Source organism: Panthera uncia, chromosome D1 (assembly GCF_023721935.1).
Source record: "Panthera uncia isolate 11264 chromosome D1, Puncia_PCG_1.0, whole genome shotgun sequence".
In the NCBI taxonomy this organism is placed as follows: domain Eukaryota; kingdom Metazoa; phylum Chordata; class Mammalia; order Carnivora; family Felidae; genus Panthera; species Panthera uncia.
Window position 1 is genome coordinate 43414715 of NC_064808.1, and position 12492 is coordinate 43427206.

A 12492-nucleotide genomic window follows, 5' to 3' on the forward strand; every position below is an offset into this window, starting at 1 on the left:
ATTAAAGGATTGCTCACAGAACAGCAGAGCCACTCAAGACAGCCTTACTTCCGGTATAAACTTGAGCTCCCAAGGCTTAGTATCCAGATCTGCTGAGAAGAACATCCAGCATGGGTGTTAGGGACAAAAGAAAAGTAGGGCTGAGCCTGACATTGCTCCAGACATCCACAAATGACGGGGGAGGTGGAGAATCAAGAGAGAGGAAACTAAACCAACGAAAGAAAAAAGTCTCAAAGTACTTGACCCCTAGAATAAATTTTAGGTCCTAAGCCTATCTATCTGGCTGCTGTTGGCCCTTAAAACAAATTCACAAAGGGGCGCCTAAGTGACTCAGTCAAGTAAGCATCCGACTACAGCTCAGGTCATGATCTCACAGTCCATGGGTTCGAGCCTCACATCAGGCTCTGTGCTGACAGGCTCTGTGCTGACAGCTCAGAGCCTGGAGCCTGTCTGTGTCTCCCTCTCTCTATGCCCCTCCCCTGCTGGTGCTCTGTCTCTTTCTCTCTCAAAAATAAATAAACATTTAAAAAAATAAAAAATAAAGTTACTATAAAACTTCAGGCGACTGGGTAGCTCAGTTGGTTAGGTATCCAACTTCGGCTCAGGTCAAGATCTCGCAGTCTGTGAGTTTGAGCCCCACTTCGGGCGCTGTGCTAACAGCTCAGAGCCTGGAGCCTGCTTCGGATTCTGTATCTCCCTTTCTCTCTGCCCCTCCCCCACTCATGCTCTGTCTCTGTCTCTCAAAAATGAGTAACATTAAAAAATTTAAAAAAACAAATAAACTCACACAGAATTCTGCATCAGTAATCTCATTCAGAGAAAAGCTCTTTTGGAAAAACAGACCGCAAAAAACTGAGAGGAAGCCAGCCAGTATCAGCCCCCAAAACCAACCACCCTGATCCTTCATAAACATGACTAGATAACCAAAGATCACCAGATATTTAAGAAATACCTAACAAAATAAGAAGAACCAAAATGAAAAGCAACAGAATCAACCAAGGAAACAAGGGCAATAAAATTTTAAACAGAATTTAAATTCTAAAGAAATTCTCCAAGCCATTCACAAAAATATTGCATCCATAAAATAGCAAAGTACATGAAAAAGGAACAGAAGAATAAGAAAGCACTTGAAAATCCAAAATCCAGATGTATAGAGAAAATCCAATAAACACATAAATAAACTATTAGAATTAAATGAAGTTAAGAAGGTCGCTAAATACGAAGTTTATATGGAAAAAAGCAAATGTATTTCTATACATCAGCGACACGGAAAATGAAGTAACAAAAAACTGGAACCACTTAAGATACCATCCCAAACACCAAAACACTATGGAAAACAGCAAGTATTAAGGAAGACACAGAGAAACTAAAACCCGTGCACATCACTTGTGGGAACGTGAAATGGTTCAGCTGCTATGGGAAAGGTAGTGGCACCTTAAAAAGTTAAACAGAATTATACAACCTTGCAGTTCCATTCTGAGGCATATGCCCCAAAAACTGCCAACAGGTACTCGAACAAGTACATGCGTGTTTATAGTACACTGTTCACAACAGCCAAATAGTACAAACAGCTCAAAACGTCCATTAACAGATGAATGGATAAACAAATTATGGTATATACCTACAGCAGAATACTATTCGGCCATAAAAAGGAATGAAGACCTGACACACACTACAATCGAGGAATGAGCCTCAAAAACATACTAGGTGAGGGGCGCCTAGGTGGCTCAGTTGGTTAAGCATTCAACTTCGACTCAGGTCATGATCTCACAGTTTGTGAGTTTGAGCCCCACATCAGGCTCTGGTGCTGACAGCTCAGAGCCTGGATCCTGCTTCGGATTCTGTCTCATTTTCTCTCTGCCCCTCCCCCAAGTATGCGCTTGCTCTCCTTCTCTCTCTCTCTTTCTCTCTCTCAAAAATAAATAAAAATGTAAAAAAAAAATTTTTTTTAAACATACTAAGTTAAATAAGTCAGATACAAAACACCAATACTACAGGATTTCATTTATATGAAATATCCAGAATAAATAAATCCATAGAGACAGAATGCATACAGGTGGTTGGCAGGGGCTGAGGGGTGGGAGAGTGGGCAGTGGAGACAAAATGCTTAAGGAGCTTTACTCTGCAGTGATGGAAATGTTTTGGAACTAGACGGAGGTGGTGACTGCACAACACTGAACTGTACTAAATTGTTCACTTTAAATTTTTTTTTTTAACGTTTATTTATTTTTGAGACAGAGAGAGACAGAGCATGAACAGGGGAGGGGCAGAGAGAGAAGGAGACAAAGAATCTGAAACAGGCTCCAGGCTCTGAACTGTCAGCACAGAGCCCGATGCAGGGCTCGAACTGCGAGATCATGACCTGAGCCGAAGTCGGACGCTTAACCTACTGAGCCACCCAGGCACCCCTAAATTGTTCACTTTAAAATGGTTCATTATATTGTGTAAATTTTACCTCGGTGAATTATATGTTTTTAAACTACCAGAAGGTAGAAGTAAATCTGAAAGATATTTGAGACCTCTATTCTGAAAACTACAAAACACTGAGAGAAATTAAACAATACCTAAATAAATGAAGAGATTTACTACATGCCTGGATTAGAAGACAACTTCTAAATAAATGAAATGTCAACTCACCATCCTTAGGGTCCATACAATCCCAATCAAAACCTAAGCTGTTTTTGTGGATGGAAACTAAGATCCTAAAATGTTACGGAAATACGATGGGCCAATAATAGCCAAGATAAGTACTAAGAACAACAAAGCTGGGGAACTTCATTACCGTATATCAAGATGTATTATAAAGCTGCAGGAATGTGGTACTAGGGCAAAGAATAATGCAGTCAATTTGCTATCCATATAGAAAATGAATTTTGGGGGTCCCTTACTGGCTCAGTCGGAAGAGCGTGTGACGCTTGATCTCAGGGTCATGAGTTCAAGCCCCATGTTGGGTGTAGAGATCACTAAAAAAATAAATAAATAGAAACTTAAAAGAAAATGAATCTTGACTTCTACCTCACACTACACACAAAAAATGAACTCTAGATTGACTATACACTTAAATGTGAAAGGTAAGATAATTACAGGCCTAGAAAATGACAAAGAACATCTCCATGATATTGGGGTAGGCAAACATTTCTTAGATAGGACACAAGAAGTGCTAACCACAAAAGAAAAATATCGATAAACTGGAGGACACTAAAATTAAGTTCATCCCATAACACTGTAATAAGCAGAAAAGACAAATTAGAGGAAAAGATATTTGTGGTATGTATAATAACAACTGATTACCACCCAGAATATATAAACAACTACAACTCAACAAGGAGAAGAGATAAACTGATAGAAAAATGGGAAAGGCTTGAGGCAAACATAAAGGAGAATCCAAATGGCATTACCAAAGAAGATCCAAATGGTCAATCAGCACATGAAAAGGAACTCACCATCTGTAGTTATCGAGTTAAAATCACAATGTGATCCCACTACACTGTCCCCAATATGGCTAAAATGAAAAAGACAGACAATACACAGTATCGGTAAGGATGCAGAGAAACTGGAGCGCTCACCTACTGCTAGAGGAAGTACAGACAGGTTTAACACTTAGCAAAAGTGGCATTCCTACTAAGGCTGAACATTCATATATCATACTTCACAATTCCACTTCTAATTATATACCCAAGAGAAATGAGTATATACATTCACCAAAAGACTCATCAACAAGTATGTTCATGGGAGCACTATTCCTGTTAGCCCCAAATTAAAACAACCCCAATGTTTGTCAATAGTATGTTGTATAAATTATAGCATATTCACACAATGGAATATTAAAAAACCAATGAAATGAAGGAACAATCACTACATACAACATGGATGAGGCCCACAAGAATGCTGAGCCAAAGAGGCCAGACACAAACAGTGCATACTACATAATGCCACTTACATAAAGTTCAAAAACAGACAAAAACTCATCAGTTAAAAGAATGGTTATCTTGCAAAGAAGAGGCAGTGACCAGAAGAGGGTGGGAGGGGGCTTCTGGGAGACTAGTAATGTTCTATTTCTTGATGCAGGTTGGCTCAGTTTTTAAAAATTCATTAAGCTGTACACTCAGATTTATGGACTTTCTGAATGTATGCTACATGCCAATAAAAAGTTTACTTTAAAAAATAAAAACCTCGTGTGACCATAGGTCTTAGTTTGCCTGGAACAAAGCTGGTTTGTACATGCTATCCCACCTGAATTTTGAGTATAGCCCTCTGAAGTGTTTTAGTTTGCACAGTAAATTATATGGCTACTCTAGTTATAACCTGCTTCAGGTCTAAGCAAGACTATTTCAAGATTTCAGTGACCGAAAGCCTAATTAAAACTATAGCCCACTGACGGGAGATATGAAAAAAACTGCATCAATATACCTAATAAATCCAGTAGGTATTGATAACAACTATATGCTGATTACAAATGTTAACCACAGTGTGCTGAGAATATGACCTAGAACAAGTCATCTAATTCCCTCTCTGAGCTTCATTTTCTTCATATGTAAAAATGTATTCAATAAACATTTCTTAAGTACCTATTAGATACCAGGCACAAGAAAGTTTTCCACAGGTGTACATATGCATTTAAAACAGAAAAAATATCAGGCAGTTTTTCCTTTAATAATTGAGGGTTTATAGCCTGAACATGTGATTGGCTCAACCCTAAACTAACACAACTACATGTTTTTTCCCTCATCTACAATGACGTCTTTCCTCTAAAGCCTCAAAAGCAAATCTGTAAATAGAAAATTTTTACCAAACTTAATTCTTTCTCCTCAAGCGTAGCAGTAGAAAGGCTGCTTGCTAAGACAGTTTCAGGATGAAACTGCTTCTTACCAGTTTCAGGTACTGTTTACATGTGAGTTACACGGTTTTCTTCATGGAAGAAAGAACAGAATTCCCATAAATCTCCCACTTTATCACAATGTCACCAAAACTTTACAAGCATAGGCATTTTCAAACTCTAAGTATCCTTGACTCCCCCCATCCACCAATACATTTATTTCACCCTACTGCTAACTTATTGACAAAGCCAGCACAAATGAGAATTCTTTTAAGGCAAGTCCAGACTTGTAACATCTTCCACATAGCCCTGCCAATGTAGCCAGAAGCTACTAGAAAATGCCAGGAAAGAAAATGCTGCCAATCCTACAGCATGCTGTTTCAATTTCGACTGTGTGAGTTCTACATAGCAAGACATCAAAAGCTATCATCTGCTGAAAAACAGCTGCAGCACTGCAATGCTGAGGAAAAACCGCAACATTATCATTCCTGCGTGCTGGGGCGGAGGGGCTATAAAATGTGACTCATATTTATTTTTACTGTTCTTGAGATGCCTTCAAGAAAACATGACTTAACGGTGGCAGCTGAGTATTTTCTTTAAAAAAATACCTTATCCTCACAGAACTACAACAAATAGTACTAAAATCTGTATGGAATCACTTAAGACCCCAAATAGCCAAAGCAATCTTGAGAAAGAAGAAAAAAGTTGGAGCTAGCACAATCAACAGATTTTAGGACACACCACAAAGCTGCAGTAATCCAAACAGTATGGTACTGGCACAAAAACAGACACACAGGTCAGTGGAACAGGATAGAGAGCCCAGGAATAAACCCATGCTCATATGGCCAATTAATCTATGACAAAGGAAGCGAGAACATACAATGGCGAAAGACAGTCTCTTGAACAAATGGTGTTGAAAAAACTGGACAAAAGAATGAAACTGGGCCACTTTCTTATATCATACACAAAACTCAACTCAAAACGGATTAAAGATCTAAATATGAGGGGCGCCTGGGTGGCTCAGTCGGTTAAGCGTCCGACTTCAGCTCAGGTCACGATCTCACGGTCTGTGAGTCCGTGAGTTCGAGCCCCGCGTCGGGCTCTGGGCTGATGGCTCAGAGCCTGGAGCCTGCTTCCGATTCTGTGTCTCCCTCTCTCTCTGCCCCTCCCCTGTTCATGCTCTATCTCTCTCTGTCTCAAAAATAAATGAACGTTAAAAAAAAAATTAAAAAAAAAAAAAAAAGATCTAAATATGAGACCTGAAACCATAAAACTCCTAGAAGAAGAAAACATGAGCAGTAATCTCGTTGACTTCAACCTTAGCCATATTTTTCTACATGTCTCCTCAGGCAAGGGAAACAAAAGCAAAAATAAACTACTGGAATTACACCAAAATAAAAAGCTTTTGCACAGCAAAGGAAACCATCAACAAAATGAAAAGGCAACCTACTGAATGGGAGAAGGTACTTGCAAATGATATATCCAGTAAGGGGCTAATATCCAAAATACATAAAGAACTTATACAATGAAACAAACAAACAAACAAACAAACAAACAAAACAATCTGTTCCAAAATGGGCAGAGCACCTGAATAGATATTTCTCCAAAGATACAGAAATGGCCAACAGGCATGTGAGAAGATGCTCAACATCACTAATTGTCAGAGAAATGCAAATCAAAGCCACAGTGAAATATCACCCCATACCTGTCAGAATGGTTAGCAGCAAAAAGACAAAAAACACAAACAACGTTTGTGAGGATATGGAAGAAAAGGAACCCTCCTGCACAGCTGATGGGAATGTAAATTGGTGCAACCACTATGGAAAACAGTACGGAGGCTCCTCAAAAAATTAAAACAAAATTATCCTATGATTCAGTAATTCCACTACTGGATATTTACCCAAAGAAAACAAAAACGCTAATTCAAAAAGATAATGCACTTCTATGTTCTTTGCAGCATTATTTACAATAACCAAGATATGGAAACAACCTAAGTCTCCATAGATGAATGGGTAAAGAAGATGTGATATACGTATACAATGGAACATTACTCAGCATATCTTGGCTAGAGAGTATTATGCTAAGTGAAATAAGTCAGACAGAAAAAGACAAATACCATATGATTTCACTCATATGTAGAATCTAAAAAACAAAACAAACAAACAAAAAGTAGAAACAGGCCCATACACACAGAAAACAAACTAGTGGTTGCCAGAGAAGAGGGGTGGGGTGATAGGCAAAAACAGGTGAAGCAAGAGTGAGAGGTACAGGCTTCCAGTCATGGAATGAATAAGTCACAGGGATGAAAAGTACAGAATAAGGGATTTAATCAATGGTACTGTAATAGAGTTGTATGGTGACAGTTGGTAGCTACATTTGGGGTAAGCAGAAGATAATGTATAAAGTTACTGAATCACTATGCTGTACACCTGAAACTAATTTAACATTGTGTGTCAACTAAAATTAAAAAACAAACAAACCTTCTCTTATGGTTCAAAAGTTAAAGAGGCAGAAATCTTTCAAAAGACCAGTAAAAATGCTGGGTACCAAATGTTTCTAATCTTTCAAGGTATTCTTGCCAAAGTGGGTTTTCCTGGTGCTTTTATATTATGTATTTATATTTACATTAAGAAAACATATTACAAATGTACTTAAATGAAGATACATTCACTCACTTCCTACGTTCACTCACTTGAAGTCCAGATGGTACCACTTTGAAGCCATGAGATCCTAAGATAAAATTACTACTCTGAACCTGTTTCCTTATCTGTAAAAAGGGAACGTGAAATAGGTCTTATGGGCAAAAAGAGCCTGAAATGGCCACAAATGGAGAAACCATAGAGAACTTTCAAGATAGCACTCACTCAGTCAATATAAACTGCACCCTTGCAACATAACAGTACTCTCATAATAAATGTCTTAATATTAGTGGAAAGCTAATCATGCTGTCTCATTAGTTTTAGAAACTTGGTTAAGATAAACAAGTAAAGAGCAGATCCTACACCTCCGATTTCAACTTTTTTTTTTTTTTAAAGGAGTTCTTTCAATAGATAAAGCTATTAAAGTGAGAGATTAGGGTATTAGAATATTCAGAAAGCCACAAAAATCTAGCAAAGAAAAAAAAAAAAGCAGCTCTTCAGTACCAAGAAATAGGAATTCCTTTCCTTGAATTAGAGCTGAAAACTGTAATTAAAAGTCTTAATATTCTGTCAACTAGTTGTTTCAGACACTTGCTTAGAAGAAAGACAAATGTGAACAATTATGTGGAGAGCAGGGCAAGGTAGGAAGAAGGAATGAGAGGCAATTCCAAGGGCTTGAAGCCAAAGTTTGACAGAAGACTCACCAGTGATGACAAAAATACATAATAAAAATAAAGGAAAAGGAAAATCTATTAAGCACAAAAAGTTGTATCTCTCATGTTTTCAGATATAATTTTCCACAAGCCTCCTTAATAATTTTCTTGCCTTAGGTCACTCAGCACACCCATGGGCAGAGCCAAATTTGAAGCAATATCTTCACACTAAATCCCACATTTTGCAGGGGGGAATAAAGTTTCTACTTGCCCTTAGTGGTGAGGTAAAGGCATCAGCTCACTGATAAAGACTGAGTGCACAGCACTGGAAAAGAGGTTCAGAAAAAGTATAAAGTTGGAAAAGATGGTCTTGAAGGTCTGTTTCATTTTGCACAATTCACTACAGGAGTAAACAGAACTGCATTTTCCCCTACAGGGCCTTCAGACATATGATAGACACAAATCTGCTTCACAGAAAATGTTAACATGAAAAAAGGCAAATTCTGGTAGAAGAATTCTTAAAATTCCAAATCATTTGACAATAAAAGCAGAATAGACAATAAAAGCACCCATCCACCTGGGTGGATCAGTCCACTCTTGATTTCCACTCAGGTCATGATCCCAGAGTCATGGGATCCTGCTTAGGATTCTGTCTCCCTCTTCCTCTGCCCCTCTCCACTGCTCGTACTCTCATTAATTCATTCATAAACTCACACATACATTAAAAAGTTGATGGGCCAAACCAGCAACACAAATAGAAATGTAACTATTAACTGGTCAGGTAGACTCTTAATTAAAATTTAAAGGCAATTAGATTTACCAGGATTTCCCTGAGGGCAGCCAACAAAGAGAACATAAGTTGGTCCATCAAACAGAATTTGACTCAAAGACCATCTAGATGGGCTTAATTATTTTCACTATCAGTCTGAATAAAAAGACATTATCCTCAGAAATACTCGTTTATCAGGCGCCTGTGTGGTTCAGTATGTTGAGCACCTGACTTTGGCTCAGGTCACGATCTTGCAGTTCATAAATTCGAGCCCCGCATCGGGCTCACTGCTGTCAGTGCTGAGCCCACTTCGAATCCTCTGTCCCCCCTCTCTTTTGCCCCTCAAAAATAAATAAGTATTTTTAAAAAATAGAAATATGCCCTTATCAAAGGTTAGTGGATTTATTTCCAACTCCACTGCACCCAGCCCACTGCCAAGACCTTACTAGATAAAATCGTTCATTGGAATGTTAGAAACAAAAAACCCAGGTCAGTAGAGGTGGTAAGACAGGGTAGAAGACAAGATGCTCTGGGGTCTGTCTTAAGATAAGCAACAAATTCAAGCATGTTTCTGCAGGTATCTATACCAAAGTAATCCTATGGATCAGTGAACTTTGAAAACATGTATTGTACTTAACTGCCTATGAATAATAGTAGTGTTGTGTGAGGGAGCATGGTGGATCAGAATATACACTTAAATATGTCACTTTGCCATATGGATTACTGTGAGCAATCGAGATTTAACAGATACAGAAACAAGTCTTCCCTGAACTTCCCCTATCTGATTAAAAGCAGAAACTTCTGAGAAATGAGGACTGCCATGAAGACTCTGAGGGAGTTTTATGGTCATGAAGAAGATGTAAAGTTAGCACTGAGATGAGTCAGCACCAACAAACGTTACTAAAATAACCCTTATCTTCTATTACTTTTCTCATATATTTACCTTCCTACAATTTACTGCTTTTAGAAGCCCAAACTCCTTTTCCTTTGTCTAGTCACTTCTTCATAATGTTTTTGCACTTTTAATTAACTTCATTTGCTTTTTTATTTTAATTCCAGCACAGTTAACATACAGTGTCATATTAGTTTCAAGTGTACAACACAGTGATTCAACAATTATATACATTGCTCAGTGCTCATCACAATAAGTGTACTCTTTAATTCCCATTACCTATTTCACCCATTCTCCCACCATCACTTCATAATTTATCACCCTTTGTTAATATGGTATATAAGCTCTCAAGTCTAACCACCTCTTTTTGGTTTTTCATGTCTTTTCTGTGAAGCCCTAGCCCACATAAAAAAAAAAGTGTTTATTTATATAATATATAAATACACACACACACACACACACACCCCTCTCCTCCTGTTAATCTGGCTCTTGTCAGTTTAATTAACAGGCACCAGCCATAGAACTCAAGAGGGGAGAAGGAAAGTTTTTCCTCCCCTACAATGAGTAGGAAACTAATCTCTAGTGAACCCATTTTCAGTACTGTATGAAATCAGGCTCTGCTATAAACTGCTTCCTGCTAAATAATGTAGGCCCTTTGTGGAAACGACTTTCAGATGACCCTGATATGGTTGGAACCCCTGGGCTTTGAGTCTAACAGAGCTGGGTTGCAATCCAGTTTCACCCATTTATCTTGGGGGTGAACTTACTTAACCTATTTGGTTCTTTGGTTTTCTCATTTCTAAGATACAGATAGCATACCCAACCCTCCCTTTACTTCACAGCATCTGTGTAAGGATTAAATGTAATACACAAATGATGAGAAACGTAATTATATTTTCTTATTCATCTTCCCCATATTCTTTGGCAGTGATTCTCAGTACGATCCCTTGGCAGTCAGTCCAAACTACAATATTTTAGTCTAGAAATGTGTTAGGGGTCTTTTCCGGAAAAAAAAAAAAAAAAAAAATCACTTAATTATGAGTTTAATTTTTAGAGTAGAAAAAAATTTTATTACCAAAGTAAGACTAACAGCTATTTTATCTCTGGACAGGACACTGGTATATTCACATGTACATATACCCATTTTTTTTTTTTAATTGGGGAAGGAAATGAATGATTTTAGCAGAAGCAGGCTTAAACCAAACCTCTGAGGGCCTGACAACAACTGACAAGACATGCCTACTTACTGGCTAACAGGGTTAACAAACCATCAAATGCTTCCTAAGGTAGGAAATCAGGCTATAGTCCCAAGGCAGCTTTATTAGGAGCAACCCAGGTAATCCCTCTACCCTGGAGGGTCTCAAACTTGCAGACGGTGGTACAGAACAACTAGAGCACTCCCAACACTAGTAGTACAGCAAGAGTGGATACAATTACTTTGGAAAACTGGCGACATTTACTAACGAACACCAAAAGATGTGAAGAACAAGAAGATTAAAGAAGTATTACTTGCAACATCCTAAAAGTGGGAAAAACTCAAATACTCATTAACAAAATAGATAAATACTGGCATACTCTAACAGAAAAATTCTATATAGCAATGAAACCGAAAGAGTTCTCAATACTAGTCAAAGAACCCAGATGCCAAAATAATACAGCTAGTGTGATTCCGTTCATACAAAATTCAAATAAAAGCAAATTAATCTAGGGGTCAGAAGTCAAGCTATTGTGGTCACTGCTAGGGAGAAGGGAGGAGGCACAGTGGTCTTCTGGGGCTCTAATATTCTATTTCTTGCCCTGAGTATGATTACATAAGTGAATTCATTTTATGATTAACCACGGATTAAACTGTACTTGTGAATTTCTCTGTATTAGACTTCAAAAAAAGTTTATTTTCCAGATGCTTTTTTCCTACATCATTAAAAGGTGCTTTGTTTTTTCATGCCTTTTTCCCAGATCTCACTATCAGTTTAAATAATTCCACAAGAGCCTCTGAGACGACACATCCACCTGCTCAAAAAGCTGCATAATTCCCTGTACTCACAGAATGAGTCTAGACCAGAAGGTGGCAACTTCTGCCCCAGGCCAAATCTCCCCGATTCCCAGTTGTTGTTGTTTTTTTTTTTTTTAAGTTTATTTATTTATTTTTGAGAGAGGGAAAGAGTGCAAATGGGGAAGGGGCAGAGAGAGAGAGAATCCAAGCAGGCTCTCCACACCATCAGTACAAAGCCCGACCTGGGGCTCGAACTCACAAACCATAAATAAGAACATGACCGGAGCTGAAATCTAGTCAGACGCTTAGAACTCCTTAGCCGACCTAGCTCTTTCTTACCAGTTACCTCTCCCCAGAACCTGGCCCTAAACCTAGAGCCCCTATTTCAAAATTTTATTTCAATCCTAATAAATTCTGGACCCTCTGGACCCTGTGGAAATGAAACATTCTAGTGACAAAGTTGTATCCAAAGACCCCTGCTCCCGTTTCTCAAGGCACAAAATTTCACACCTTAAATATTTTTACCAGTCAAATTTAGAACCAAGTTCATGAGCCACTGCCCCCCCCCCCCCCCCCACCACCCCCTGCCCAGCCAAAAGGTTAATTTGTATACCCTCTTTGGGAGGCTCCAGCCTTATTTTTAGGCCAGGTGAATCTCTCTATTAGTGCTTCCCTAACTTTAATGGGCACACAAATGACCTGGAGACCTTGTTAACACACAGATTCTGAT

General features: G+C 38.4%; 1 protein-coding gene across 7 annotated transcripts in view; it reads right to left on the minus strand.

The window, feature by feature from the left end:
* The window catches only part of FAR1 (fatty acyl-CoA reductase 1), a 75228-nt gene that overhangs the window by 36703 nt on the left and 26033 nt on the right, over positions 1–12492 (minus strand). For 2 of the 7 annotated variants that reach the window (XM_049649729.1, XM_049649712.1), the window contains exon 1: positions 49–6001. The exons of 4 other annotated variants lie outside the window; for them this stretch is intronic. The gene's annotated coding sequence lies outside the window, so the exon portion shown is untranslated. Of the gene's footprint in view, positions 1–17; positions 6002–12492 lie in introns of those variants that run through there. One more of the 7 variants, XM_049649720.1, reaches the window with a different exon arrangement.